The sequence below is a fragment of the Apium graveolens genome, chromosome 7 (genome assembly GCF_009905375.1).
Source record: "Apium graveolens cultivar Ventura chromosome 7, ASM990537v1, whole genome shotgun sequence".
Lineage (NCBI taxonomy): Eukaryota > Viridiplantae > Streptophyta > Magnoliopsida > Apiales > Apiaceae > Apium > Apium graveolens.
Genome location: NC_133653.1, coordinates 212,483,307 through 212,498,858, shown reverse-complemented (window position 1 = coordinate 212,498,858; position 15,552 = coordinate 212,483,307). Strand labels below are relative to the sequence as shown.

General features: G+C 32.6%; 1 non-coding gene across 1 annotated transcript; it reads left to right on the top strand.

Moving 5' to 3' along the window:
• Positions 1–348: 348 nt before the first annotated feature.
• Positions 349–455, top strand: LOC141675933 (small nucleolar RNA R71). The gene has a single exon (XR_012556556.1). It is a non-coding gene; the product is annotated as a small nucleolar RNA R71 (small nucleolar RNA).
• The last annotated feature ends 15,097 nt before the right edge of the window (positions 456–15,552 follow it).

Genomic DNA, 15,552 nt, shown 5'->3' with positions numbered 1-15,552 from the left:
ATTCATTAACAAGAGAACACTGATTCATAGTATGAGAGCCTGTACAAAGCTCACAGACACTAACTATTTGATTTAATCCATAGTTGGCTAAAGAATCGACCTTCATAGATAGCGCCTGGAGCTGCGCTGCAATAGCTATAGCTGCATCAACTTCCAGAATACCTGCTACCTTCCCAGGCATCGTCCTTTGAGTTAGGTTTTGATACTCGTTTGCAACCAAAGTTTCAATGAGATTATAGGCCTCGGTAACTTTTGTCCCACAAGGCACCTCCAGAAGCTACATCGAGCATGGGCCAAGATTGGGCCCCCAAACCATTGTAGAAACCAGTGATCACCATCCAGTCAGGCATACCATGATGTGGACACTTTCTCAACATCTCCTTGTAGCGCTCCCAAGCCTCGCACACAGATTCTCCTTGTTGCTACGCAAACTAAGTAAGAGCACTCCTCATAGCTGCAGTTTTGGCCATTGGATAGAACTTCACCAGAAACTTTTGTGCAAGATCTTCCCAAGTAGTGATGGACCCAACTGGTAAAGAATGTAACCAGTCCTTAGCTTTGTTCCTCAGAGAGAATGGGAAAAGCCTCAGCTTGATAGCCTCATCAGTAACACCATTATACTTGAAAGTACTACAGATCTCGACAAAATTCCTGATATGCATGTTGGGATCTTCAGTCGCAGCACCTCCGAAAGAAACAGAATTATGCACCATCTGAATAGTGCCCGGCTTAATTTCAAAAGTATTGGCCTGAATAGACGGATGAATGATGCTTGACTAAATGTCATCAATTTTAGGCCGAGAAAAGTCCATAAGAGTTGGATCAACTTGAACTACACGATCACCCATTATTTCAGGTTCTTTCTTTTCACTCTCTTTATCCGAATCTCCAAAAACTATCTTCTCCGGAAAGTCAAGAGCTGTATCTGTCTCCTCATCTTTATCCAGATTTCTCTTCCGAGTGCGAGAACGTGTTTGCATAAACGCTCGCTAGAGTACCTGAAACACAACCGAAAGCAGTAAGTATCAAGTCTTAATCAATGAATCCTAGTGACCACTGATGGCAAGTACATAAACTAAACAAATTAACACCGAGTCCCCGAAAGCGGCGCCAAAAACTTGTTAGGCACAAAGCATGCGCTAAATAATTCACGTAAGTGTACGCGTTCGCAAGTAACATAGAATGATTTCTAGTTCGTTCCCACAGAAACTCTGATTAATTATATCTAATTAACACTTACTCACCAATGTATGATTATTCTTCAATGTCAAGATAATAACAATTAAGGTTGGTTAACTAATAATTACTACGAGAATTAAACACTTAAATTAACAATATTAAACACACATGAGATCCTGACTTCATTACTACTTCATTCAATAGTTATTGTTATTACCCTTAGCATGTAATGGTGATGATATGTTAGATATATTTGATAATGTCATGGCTAATATGATTAATGTTTAGTTTTCATATCTTACTTAAATAGGATAAATCAGTACTTACTGGAAGTCAGGACTTAAGGATATCAGTACTTATATTATCAAAAGATAATCATCAGAAGATGGATATCAGAACTTAAGTACTGAAGGATGTTCAGATAAGGACAGCAGCTGATTAAAGGAAAGAAGATCGAGACAAACATAAGAAGAGATATGCATGAAGAAGGAATTCTATGAAGAATAGAATACTTGGAAGAAAAGATATCTGATTGATATATTTTAGGAAGCAGAATTATATTCCATATCAATTAGAAATTATCTTGTAACTGTGTAGTATATAAACACAGACATAGGGTTTACACTATAAGTGTTATCATTATCGAAAATATTATTCATAGTAACCCTAACAGCTCTCGTGATTTTTGTTCATCACTGAGAGGTAACAGTTCCATACTGTAAAAGAGTTTATTATTTCAATAAAGTTTGTTTTCTGTTACTTGAGTTATTAAAGTTCGATTTGATTGTAATTTACACTGTATTCACCCCCTCAACAGTATGTGTGTGTGTGTGACCTAACATGATATTAATCGAACAACACGAAACTGATAAACTCCAACTTTCATTGTATGAATACCATTCTACCAAGCATCCACAATTAAGATAGAAGTTCAATAGGCATCAATTATGTTGAGACCCTATATGTCTACATAATTTGACAATATAACGATTTAAGCGCAAGTTATTCATGATGATTACACAGGGCAAGTAAAATGGTTAGAATTACCCACTAATCATGCATACAATACATGAACCTATGCTAGCATGACAAGTTCTAAATCTCAAGATTTAATGTCGCTTCACAAGAGATTAACAGGCTATCTTACATGTTCGCGATGCACATAAGACGAATAAGCATAATCTATACTAGATATCATACAATCACCACATACCAAGGTATTAAACAATTAACTAAAGAAATCCATAGTAAATCCGCTAGGATCTCATGATCACGATTAGCCCATATTAGAACTCATCGTCACCATGGGTTCATATGAAAGCATGATAAAAATACAACGATATAAAGATTAAAAATACCTGATAAATAATTAAGTACGTCACAAGAGTATTAAGGTTCAAAGCATAAAGAAAACTAGCATCCACAGTTACAACGAATTAAAAGAATTACAAGATAAACGTATGCTTCCTCTTCTTCATTGTTGCGTGCTAAAACGGTCTTCTCAATCTTCTTGCCTTCGCTCTTGATTATCTCATTTATCAAGAAAACGTCTTCCCATAAGGTTTATATAATAACTCAAGAGAACCAACGCTAACAGAAGCCCAATTGTAATAGAATTAATAAAATCCAGATTCTAAAATTCCGCCCGTAGGCGGTCGCCTGCTGTCTCCACGCAGGCGCCTGCTAGCGCGCAACCGCCTGCTCTTTCCAGGCGGGCACCTGCTACCCTTCTGGAAAATATTTTATTTTGCTTCTGTTTTTGCTGATTTCTTCGCTCATCTCCCCTATACTGATTCCAAGCACTTCCTTAAGCTTTATTTGATGAAAAGCACCTATCTAAGCAAGTTATACCTCGAAATGCAAAAACACTAGAAAACGCGTCAAATACACAAAATACTCGAGTTCAAGACACCAATTCAAGCCGTTATGGGACGCTCTAAGTGGTATAAAATGCCACTTATCAGAAGCAAGATTATTCTGATAATCTATGAAATGTTTATTGGAAAGATACTACATATCCTATTTCCAGCACACGTGCAGTTGAACATTTGGAAATAGCATAACAGAAGATTATAAATCCTGATGTGCTGAATCATCTGAAAGCATCTACTTTTGTTGTCAGATCTTTGCACACAACTCATGAAGCAACAAATACTCAAATCAATCAGATTAAAGAATCATTGATTGCTTCAAAGCTGCTTACTTATCATGAAATTCAGAAACAAATTTAACCAATAGTTACCAGACAAATTTCAGTTGAAGCCAGTCAAGCTAGATTGGAAGCTAATAAAGCACAAATGTCTGATCAACTTACAGAAGTACAAAATTCAATGGAGTTGATTCTTTCTCTACTACTTGTGATGATGCCAAAAAGGGGGAGAAAATTGTTAAATCTAAATGCAAACAACTGTCATTGATAAGTACTGATGATGAAAATTCTGATAGAGGTAATAAGGAAAAAGAGAAGGAGAGATTACAAGAGGAATGAAAGAAGAGTTGAAGAATTGACTGTGACTACTAAAATGAAAAAATCTTCACAAGTCACAACTGTTGCTGATGAAGACCAAGATATTTTGGAGAAAGAAGCTGGTGTTGAAGCAAGCCAATATCTTCAAACTCTGAAAGTTAAAGGAAGAAAGACAACTCTATTATATAAAGATCCAAGGATTCAATTATTTGATTATGAAGTAAGTAGAAGAATCTTTGTAAAGGAAAATCCTGGAGTTGATCTTAAACAACTAAGGAAAACAGAGGAAGACTTTAAAAATTCTATAAAGACAGCAAATATTGATATTGTTGTTGGTTCTCAAGTACTTTATGAAGATGATCCTTCTAACATACCAACTATAGGTATAATTATAAGGGAAATCAGTCAGGCAGAAAGTTGAAAGATCTCTCAAATCACAAGCTATTGGAACTACTAACATGAAGCTTAAAGGAAAGGAGAAGATAGAAGAAAAGTCAAAGAATTTCAAAGACTAAAAGCCAAAGCTGAAGAAAATTATATCCAAGCAGAAATCATCTAAGACGGTGATTAAAGAAAGATTTCTGGAAGCATTCTAAGCTGAGGAAGTGAAGTTAACCTCTAACATTGCTCAAGTTAAAGAAGCAGTTCAGGATGAAGAGTTAAAGTCTGATATTCTCTGACACAACATTGAATATGCATACTTGGTTCCTGCATTTAGATAGTTTTGACATCATCAATTGGAACTTGTCCATAATTCCATAATGAACAAGTAGGGGGAGATTGTTAGGATCAATTGATAATATCAAACAAAAACTATCAGAAGCATCAACGGATGATGATTACAAGCATCAACAGATGATGAGTATAAGCATCAACGGATAATGATAACATCGACGGATATTGGTATTCGATAGATGATGATGTCAACGGATGATGAAATCAGATTTGTCACATCAGTTGATCTTTGAAAAGGAAAAGGAAACAGGAATTTTAAGTCGGTAGAGGACTTTATCTCAGAAGCAATAGTATAGGTTTCCTTGTTGTTAATAGAATGAGATTCCTTATACATTGGTAGATGTGCTCTATAAAAGTTTAGTTTAGGTTCATGGTATATGCATTGCGACATTATTATATCTTTCGCATAACCTAGCAGCTCTCAAGGATATTTGTTCATCCTTTCGAGAGAGTAATTGTGTAATAACTTTTTATAAGATTTATATAAAAACTGTTTGATTCTGTTGAAGCTTTGTCTAGTTTATCGTATTAAGTGTATTCACCCCCCTCTACAGTTGATTATGGGCCTAACAGTTTTTACTGCTGGGAATGTATAGAATGGTTTGGAATAAAAAAAATGGGACTGAAATCAAGAGTTTTGGCCCGGTCCAGGCCTGCCGGAAGTTCGTCGGGAACTTGCAGGTCGCCGGATTCTAAAGAATTTTTCGGCGGTTCCTGACAGACTCGGTGACCCGATTCCCCGACCCGTTTGTTTTGTTTCGACCCGCATTAGATCTTCCACGCCCGGATTCCTGTTTTAAAAAGTGTTTGTGAATGTAAAATATTTTTATAAATTCAAAATTCATATTTTAAATTCCAAAAAAATCATTTGATTTAATTTGAAATCAATTTGGTTAATTATTTTTAAATAATTAAATGAATTATTTTCACATTCTAAAAATTATTTTCTTTATTATCTTCAAAAAAATATAAATTTGATTTAATTATTTATAATTTATTTTAATTATTTATTTATGGATTTAATTAATTGATTAATTTATTTAATCAGTTAATTTTATCTATAAATAGTTAAATAAAATATAATTATTTATAATAAGACAAATAATAATTTAAAAATCATTTTGAGGTTTTAAAAATTATATAAAGGTATTTAAAATTTAATTAATATTATTAATTGAATTATTCTTATTTTAGTCATAATAAATAGACCGTTCGTCTATTTAATACGAAACGAACGCGTCTACACTCAGAAAAATATTATGCTTCTATTAAAAATACTTTCGAGACCTAAATTCTTTTATATCGGATGGTAGTTTGTTTTACAAGTCATCTTGAGACGGTTATTGATCGATAAGTACTATTTTTGAACCGATTTCAATTCTAAAAGTATCGAGACCCATCTTTTGGCGATTCAACTTATGTGTTACTTGAATTATGTGACTACGTGTTATATGAATAATATAATTACGTGCCTTATGTGTTTACGTGTTATGTGAATTATGAGTCCACGTATCTTTTAAACGTTATCTGATTAAAACATGATCTTTATATGTTATTATCGGATGGTTGGACGATAAGGATAAGCATATAGATTGGACCATTATATAATATAAGTTAATTGAAATAGTATCTTTTATGATAGGTACACATAGTTTGAGGCATTCAAAACCAGACATTGGTAATAAAAGTAAAACCTGAATACATGTGGTAAAGGAGACGAGTGGATACATAATAAATGTGAGCATAGAATGGTAATTGAAGGCTAGAAAGCAGATCAATTGAGGCAAGTATTCCTGAACCTTCTTGTGATAAATTGTAATTATTTCTTCCCTATTCTAAATTGAGGATAGTTAAATGTTTTTATATTTCGCTGCAATTACTCTGATTTATGCAAGTACATTTGCTCTTGTTCCTTATTATTATTGATTAATCTCTTGAGCAAATACCTATTATTCCGGGTTATTTGCGAACCCTAAAATGGGATGTTTGGAAATCAAAATGATTTGACATAAAAATACTCCATGGACTGGATGGTTACGATAAGGGCCAGAGATGGCTGGACCCTTTATTTACGAGGCTAGAATGAGCCGGGGCCAGTGATAGCTGGACCCTTATTTATTGGGCCATAGTGCCTGGGTACCCGAATGGATCTGTACAGATAAGTATAGATCTGCACTATATCCTGACTGATCAACACAGTATGAGTGCGAATGTGGGTTCTAGTTTCTAGTCTAATTTATTGTTGATCGCCATTAACGGTATTCCTTTTTGGGAAATTTTATGATTAAGAAACCGAATAAAAACCTGATTCAAGAAATAAATCAGTGAATTGCTCGTTACTTTTGAATTATGATTGAGGGCTAATAAAGGCCAATATTTTATTCGCTCAACTACTTTACATAAATAAAGATGGTTATAAAATTTTTTAAAGATTGTATCCGGGAATTTCTTTTGGTATTGATACCTGGAAACCAATTATGATACTTGCTGGACATTTTTGGCTCACTCTTACTTTGTGAGTTCTTATTTCTTTCTGTATTGAATGAGGATAAAAGTGGACAGCTCTTCATAGACAACAAAAATGGAGAGATCCCAGCTGCAAGAGGATGGAAATTTTAGAATGAATAAGACAAGGGAGTTAGTAAGAGGTATTAAAATTGTATTTAGTTGTTATAAATTTTAGAAGGTTAGATTCTTATTTCATATCATAACCTGTAAACGATCCGGATTTGAGGGGTTATCCGTATATTAGTTTGGATATACAAGTCTATATTGTTTAAAGTTATTTGGCACCAAAGACGGCGGTAAGGGTATCAAGGTAATACCAAATGTCAGCATTGGAGATAAAGTTATGAATAAGATAGGTATGTAACGGTAAATGAAGACTACGTCGATTAATGAAGGAGAAGTGAACTCAAGGAAGGCTAGAAGATATATCGTAGTGGATGGACCCTTACGTAGTAGTTTCTTTAATTAGATACCTTATTGATAGATTATGAGAATAACAAACAACTCATACAACTCATATAGTAATGACGACCATGTGTGTGATTTTCAAAATTTTAAACAAGTTTTCAAAAAATATTTTCTTAATAAATTTCTAAAAGATCTTTACATAAAATGAGTTTTCAAATTTGGTTGTCGAATTACTACTTGAGTTTCTTGTTTGTTATAAGTAGTAGATTACCCGGAAGAATAGTTGATCTAGACTTAGTATCGTTAGTGTAGACGGCCAAGTAGATCTACGATTACGGAGAAGTTTAAAAGTGTCCCGATAGAGAAGAGTGCAAACCCTGTTTAATGGTATCAACAATAAAGTCTATATGCGGGAACATTATTTACCAAATTCATGAAACTGTTAAAGTTTAAAAAGATTTGTTGACCCAAAAGAAGCCAGAGGATGTTGAAGAGAACGGAGAAATCTTCCAGACAATTGAAGAAGAATAATATTCCTATTGAGGGAATTAAGTTATTGCGTGATAGATGGTTATTCTTTGCGGAATATACGAAATTAGAAGCTATGATTTGAGCCCTGAAGATATACACAACTGAAACGTGGATGGCGACCAACGGTATCATTCTTTTCTATAACACGATAGTGTATATTCTCCTGAATTATTGAATAAGTATAAATTTATTTCATTAATCCGTTCAATGAAGCAATAATGAAAAAGAGGTTATTGCATCCCTTTTCAAATTATTCTTCCTTCAAAAAATTTCTTCTAATTGAGACGAACAGTGTTATGGTGTGACGCTTTGTCGAAATGACGAAGAGTCTAGTTGGATGCCACCTAATCATGTGTTGTATGCCATATAGTATGAAAGACTGGTCATCTTGAGTACAAATATGGTTGTCTCATTCTTATCTAAATTATCACTTATTCTTCCTTTTTCAATCATGATTTATTGACTTATGGATCCTTCTAAGTGTTTTATTTCACTATTGTTTTTTACAAGCCTTCCGATCAGAATTATATACACAAATTCTCTTCTTGTGTAAGGTCTACTCTTTGAGTGTTCTAAAAGAAGTGAAATAATCCCGTATAGTAGATGGAGTACATGTTGAGTATGGATATGATTACAAGCCAATAAATGGTGGACATTTACGTGCAAAGAAGAATCGCTATGCGGATAACATGTGGACACGAAGACATCAAATCAGAATCGGATATCTGTTATATATGATATATTTTCAGACTACGATTTTGGCATGAAATGGATTAGTTAGCAAACCATATTAAGTAAATTAATCATAAGGATAAGAAAGTAAAGCTGTGTATATCAGACAAAGCAAACGAATGACGGGATATCAGCAGAAGACTAAGAAATTATTAGGCTTTACAACTAAAGTAAGCGAGTTATGGTGAATTTGACATTCATAACCGAGCCAGCGAAGAAGGTTCCGTATGAAAAGACATAAGTGGAGATGAAGAAATGGTGACCCAGCTGGAAAATCTTTTAAGAATTAATGTTTTAAAACCAACTGAATTCAACAAATTATGATAATATTGGTTGAGACCATGTGTTGGTTATCAGAAGCTAGACAAGTTAACTAATAAGAATAAATACATATTGTCAGGGAATAATGAGTTGCTCCATCCGTTGAAAGGTGAGGTATAATTCCTTAAAAGTAATTATATAAGTGCCAACGGTAGAAAATAAGACTAAAGGATATCCTTAAAACGGATTTATGAACAGGTGTAAGTAATATAAATTGTTAATTAGAGAGCTTGAATTGAAAAATGAACTATAAGAATCCTGGAATAAAATTTTTGAGAAATAGTAGAATAATTTTATATTCATTAGTTATATTCTACAAGAATTGAGGAAAGATATGGTTATATTAATAATTTTTTATTTCTTAATTCGATTAAAAGATGTATGTTATGTCAGTAGTGGTATATGTGGTTATCAGCATGTTGTGTTCTGAAGTATAGTGAAATGATGAGGTTGGTGGATGGTGGTGGCTTGATATGGTTGTTGGTTGTTTGGTTGATTGTTGATGTCAGCTTGAGTCTGGCTGGTAGTCAATAATATAGAGGAGATGTTGCCCAAATTTTCAGGAAATACCCTACTTTTAAAGATAGAAAGTATACTTCCATGTGTTATCGTTATTCCTGTTGATACTTCAAATGATTGCGATCTCAGTTCCTTAAAAAGGTTGTTATGACCAAACTGACTTTATGTAATCGGATTTTGATTTCATTTAGCTAGTCATCACTTGGTTTAATTGATCAATTAAAAGAGTTAATTGGTTAATTTTACCAATTTATGGTTAGTTGGATGGAAATCAATTCCAATTAGATTAAGTTAAATTCCGACGTGATTTTCAGATCCGAAATCAAGCAATTAGGAATTTGGAGGAAGTAAGGACATCGGTAGAATTCAGAAGTTTAGTAGAATTGGCACGATGTTACTGCAAGTATGCAAAGTTTTATCTAGATGAATATGCCCTTTTGCAATAGAAAAAAGGGGGTTATTTGCACATGCAAGTGAGAAGAATGTTTTCAAGAATTAAAGGCTCGATATAGAGCGGAGGGAAGTAAGAAGGAGATGTAGAGGGAGAAAGAAGAAAGACGAGACTCGTTATTACGACAATGTGGATATTATTAGACAATCCAAGAAATTTTATCATCGGCAATACTGTTTCCATGAAGGATGACAAGGTAACGATACAAATATAGAACGGCGAGGTAATGAGAAGTACTCTGAAATACTAGAAAACTCATAAATACAAATATTCGATGTATGGTATAAGTTGGAAATGATAATATGTGAATTAAAGAAGGGGATGTTTTGATTATGTAGGGAAGAAGGCATATATCTTGCATAAACTCCAATAATCTGAAACATATCTTTAATTCGAAATAGAGGGTAGTTGAAATTGGTTGAAACTGATAGTTGCGCAATTAACAGTTATTGGATCAAAGTTAATGAAGTAGCTGACAGTCTCAACGAAGAGGAATGTTTGATTTTTATTAATTTTTTAGTAAGGATAGTAAGAGAATTCAAATAGTTATGAATTGAAAGCTTTTATTGCAGAGTTTGCCACATAAATGACTTATCTAATGATGAACCAATCAGTACTATTGGGAAGAAGAATTTCCTTATGTTAAGAAGAGAAAATGAGCCAGGAGAATGGAGAAATTAAATAGGAAAAGAAGTGGAATCAAAAGGAAAATAAAGAAATTTTATAAGTTTCCAGGATATAAGTAGACTATAGACATCATGTGTGCCCCAGGCTAAAGTAAAGAACGGAATGAAGCGCCTATAACTTGAGATAGGAAATTCATTTTAAGAATATGAGTAAATGTTGAGGGTTAACCTAAGGTATTGGTTGACTTGGTATAAGAATGAAAATGGTAGAGCATGTAAGAAAATGTTATATCTATTGAGTAATCAAAGCTAGCATCAAAGGTTGAACATATCATTGTAACCATTTTGACAATGAGTATAGCTCGTTACGGAGTGATATAGTAGAATCACTTGAGAACCAAAGCCGAAGGAAGCATTATTTGAATTAGTATGGATAGGTTAACCAAACCTAATCATTCTCTTATGAATGAATACTTTATTCAATAGGTAAGTTTGATATTGCTTAAGGGAGATTGTGGTACGTCATCAGATTCAAGTATAAATTATAATTGATCAATATTATTATTTGACTTAAGATTTTGGCCAAAATATTGAAAACGTTGTGAACCAGGCTAAACCTTGATAGCTCGAGATATTCAAGTTATTCCAAGAATATGATAAAGTACATAAATGTAAATGAAGGTTTTTTGATGATATAGCATGAAGACAGGAATAAACGTTATATGTGGATGAACATCAGGGAAGAGCATTACAATAAATTTTATATCGGGACTCCCTAAAACAAAAATGAATAATAAAATGGGTTAGAATATGTAGGTGATGAGTCCAGGTTAGTACGTATTCTTTTAATTAGTAAAAGATTTTTGCTCGTTGAATATATGCGGGTGTTATTCAAGGAAATTATGGATGATAACAAGTTCGTATGCCAAGCATATCTAGATTTTAGAGTTAATTTTGAGATTATTCAGAGACTAAATGCACCATAGGCCTAGTGGACCATTCACGGATGGATAAGAAGAGTAAGAAAATGATTAAAGAGCTTCGAATGCGTGTGGAAGCGATTATGAACTAAACTGATTAAGCAAAGAAGCATGTAGAAAATGAAGTTAGAGAACCAGTAAATGCTGAAAGTGCTTATAAATATGATTGATTAGAATTACCAAGGAAAGAAAGTATAGTGTGCGTTTGTTGGTCCTTGTTAGACAGTAAGATAGGTAGAAATATTGTGAATGAGTTGGCTTTACCGCCACAGGTACAACATGTTCATATTATGTCTATGTGTTTGAACTCATGAAGTGTAATCTAGTTTCATTATAGTTATGATAGAAATTCAAGTTGGATGGTATGAACAACTAATAGGATCTTATGTCAGCAAGAGGCTGTTGGGGTAATAATTTGATATTATGGATTAAAATTTATGCAGAAATTGGAAGGGTTGAGAGGTCAACCTGAGAAATGAAATTGAGATACTTGAATCATTATCTGTTCCTTAGTATGATTCTGAGGATATAATCCTTTTAAGGGGGAAGGATGTAACAACCGGGAAAATTACGACTGTTTAATGTCACATTAAATGAATAATTATATGGATTATGATATTATAAATTATGATTGATCCTAATTGATTATCTGATATGTGCTATATGTGTTATGTTTAATTCGAGATATTTTTCGAGTATTTTATTACGTGTTAAATGGATTTATATTAAAAGTTATACTATCCAAGTTTAATTTTAATAGCTTATATTTCGCATAGAGCAATTAGCATTATTTTGCATAATATGGTGTATACCATATTGATTTTCCGAACATCCAGTAAATTTAGAAAATGTTTTGTTTCGTGAAAAATGACTTTTTCGGGCCCCTATCGGGACGTAAAAGCCCACAAAAATCGTATTTTTATTTTATAAAATTTAGGGATTTTCAAATATTCAATATTTTCGCATTTTTGGATTATTCATAATTTTTGGAAAATTTTGACATAATTTTTGTATTTATTGGATTAAAAATTATTCTCCATTAATTATTAATTTTGGGCTAATTATTTTATTAAATGATATAATCAGGCCCTAAATAATTTAGTGAGTAAGATTTTTATAATTATAAATACCATTTATTTATTATTTAATTAATATTTTATTATATAAAAATCAAAAATAAATAATAATTCTGAAAAATTCTCTGAAATTGTTATTGGTGTTCTTGAGAATCAAAGCATGATTTCGAAGTGATCTAAAAAGCAAAATCATTGATGTTTGTAACCAAATAGAATCTCTCGAGGAGCTCTACAAGATTATATCATCAAAAGGTACCTCAGATCAGTAATTTTTAAAATTTAATATTAGGGTTTATGTTCGAAATTGGGGGTTTTTTGATTTAAGAATCGTTTGATGGTTTTGATGCTTAAATAAGCTTTATTATTGAATTTGCAGTTGATTGGTATATAGATTTGATGATTATAACTCCTGGAAGTACTAGATCAAGTTCTTTGTTTTTAGCCATTTTTACCTTTGATTTTCTGAATAATATGTTGATTGTTTGGATAATATGGTTGTGGGGGTTAGATTCTATGTGTCCTAAACTTTAATTCCCCATTTAATTCGTCAATTTTGGTTTCGATTTGATGCTTCACCGGAAAAGTGTTTAAGGCCGTCGGGATTAGTGGCACACTCGTTGGAATCGACGATTTCATCATCGTTTTCGGAGGTTGTTATGTGGTTTTTTACTGCTGGGAATGTACAGAAAGGTTTGGAATAAAAAAACGGGAATGAAATCAAGAGTTTTGGCCGGGTTCAGGCCTGACGGAAGTTCATCATGAACCAACCGGAATCTGCAGGATTTTCTGGCGGTTCTTGACAGACCCGGTGACCCGATTCCCCGACCTGTTTGTTTTGTTTCGACTCGCATTTGATCTTCCAGGCCCGAATTCCTGTTTTAAAAAGTGTTTGTGAATTTAAAATATTTTTATAAATTCAAAATTCTTATTTTAAATTCCAAAAAAAATCATTTATTTTAATTTGAAATCAATTTGGTTAATTATTTTAAATAATTAACTGAATTAGTTTTACATTCTAAAAATTATTTTCTTTATTATCTTCAAAAAAATATAAATTTGATTTAATGATTTATAATTTATTTCAATTAATTATTCATGGATTTAATTAATTGATTAATTTAATTAATTAATTAATTTTATCTATAAATAGTTAAATAAAATATAATTATTTATAATTAAGGCAAATAATAATTTAAAAATCATTTTGAGATTTTAAAAATTATATAAAGGTATTTAAAATTCAATTATATTATTAATTAAATTATTCTTATCTTATTCATAATAAATAGACTGTTCATCCGGTTAATACGAAATGAACGCCTCTAGACTCAGAAAAATATTCTGCTTCTATTAAAAATACTTTCGAGGCCTAAATTATTTTGTATCGAAAGGTTGTTTATTTTACGAGTCGTTCAGAGACGGTTATTGATCGATAAATAATATTTTTGAACCGATTTCAATTCTAAAAGTATCGAGACCCATCTTTTGGCGATTCAACTTATGTGTTACATGAATTATGTGACTATGTGTTGTATATAGAACATATTTACGTGCCTTATGTGTTTACGTGGTATGTGAATTATGAGTCCACGTGTCTTTTAAACGTTATCTGATTAAAACATTATCCTTATATGTTATTATCGGATGGGTAGACGAAAAGGATAAGCATATAGACTGGACCATTATATATTGTAAGTTAATTGAAATAGTATCTTTTATGATAGATACACATAGTTCGAGGCATTCAAATCCAGAAAGTGGTAATAAAAAAACCTGTTGGTAAAGGAGACAAGTGGATACAGAATAAATGTGAGCATAAAATGGTAATTGAAGGCTAAAAAGAGGATCAACTGAGGCAAGTATTCTTGAACCTTCTTGTGATACATTGCAAGTATTTCTTCCCTATTCTAAATTTAGGATAGTTAAATGTTTTTATATTTTGCTGCAATTAATCTTAATTATGCAAGTACCTTTGCTTTTGTTCCTTATTATTATTGATTGATCTCTTGAGCAAATACCTATTATTCCGGGTTATTTGCAAACCATGAATCGTGATGTTCAGAAATCAAAATGATTTGACATCAAAATACTCCATGGACTGGATGGTTATGATAAGGGTCGGAGATGGGTGGACCTTTTGTTTATGAGGCCAGAATGGGTCGGGGCCAGTGATAGCTGGACCCTTGCTTATTGGGCCATAGTGCCTGGGTACCCGAATGGATCTATACAGATCGGTATAGATCTGCACTATATACTGACTTATCCGAACGGTATGAGTGCGAATGTTGGTTCTAGTGTCTAGTCTAATTTATTGTTGATCGCCATTAACGGCATTCCTTCTTGGAAAATTTTATGATTACAAAATCGGACAAAGACCTAATTCAAGAGATAAATCAGGCTCGTTACTTTTGAATTATGATTGAGGGCTAATAAAGGACAATGTTTTATTCGCTCAACTACTTTAAATAAATAAATATGGTTATAAAAAATTTTAAAGATTGTGTCCGGGAATTTCTTATGGTATTGATACCTGGAAACCAATTATGATACTTGCTGGGAATTTTTGGCTCAGTCTTGCTTTGTGAATTATTATTTCTTTCAGTATCGAATGAGGATAAAAGTGAACAGCTCTTGATAGACAGGAAAACTAGAGAGATCCCAGCTACAAGAGGATGAATATGTTAGAATGAATAAGACAAAGGAGTTGGTAAGAGGTGATAAAATTATATTTAGTTGTTATAAATTTTAGATGGTTAGATTTTTATTTCATACCATAACCTGTACATGATCTGGATTTGAGTGGTTATCCATATATTGGTTTGAATATACATGTCTATATTGTTTAAAGTTATTTAGCACCCTATCTTGACCCCGGATTTGAGAATGTTACAAAATAGTTGCATATGAAAATTTAAAATCATTGATAAGTATAAACATTTCCTTAAGAGAATAAAATTAAAACCATGAACGATAGGGTTGAGAGACTTGCCTCTCCTAAAGTTCTTAGTTAACATGACAG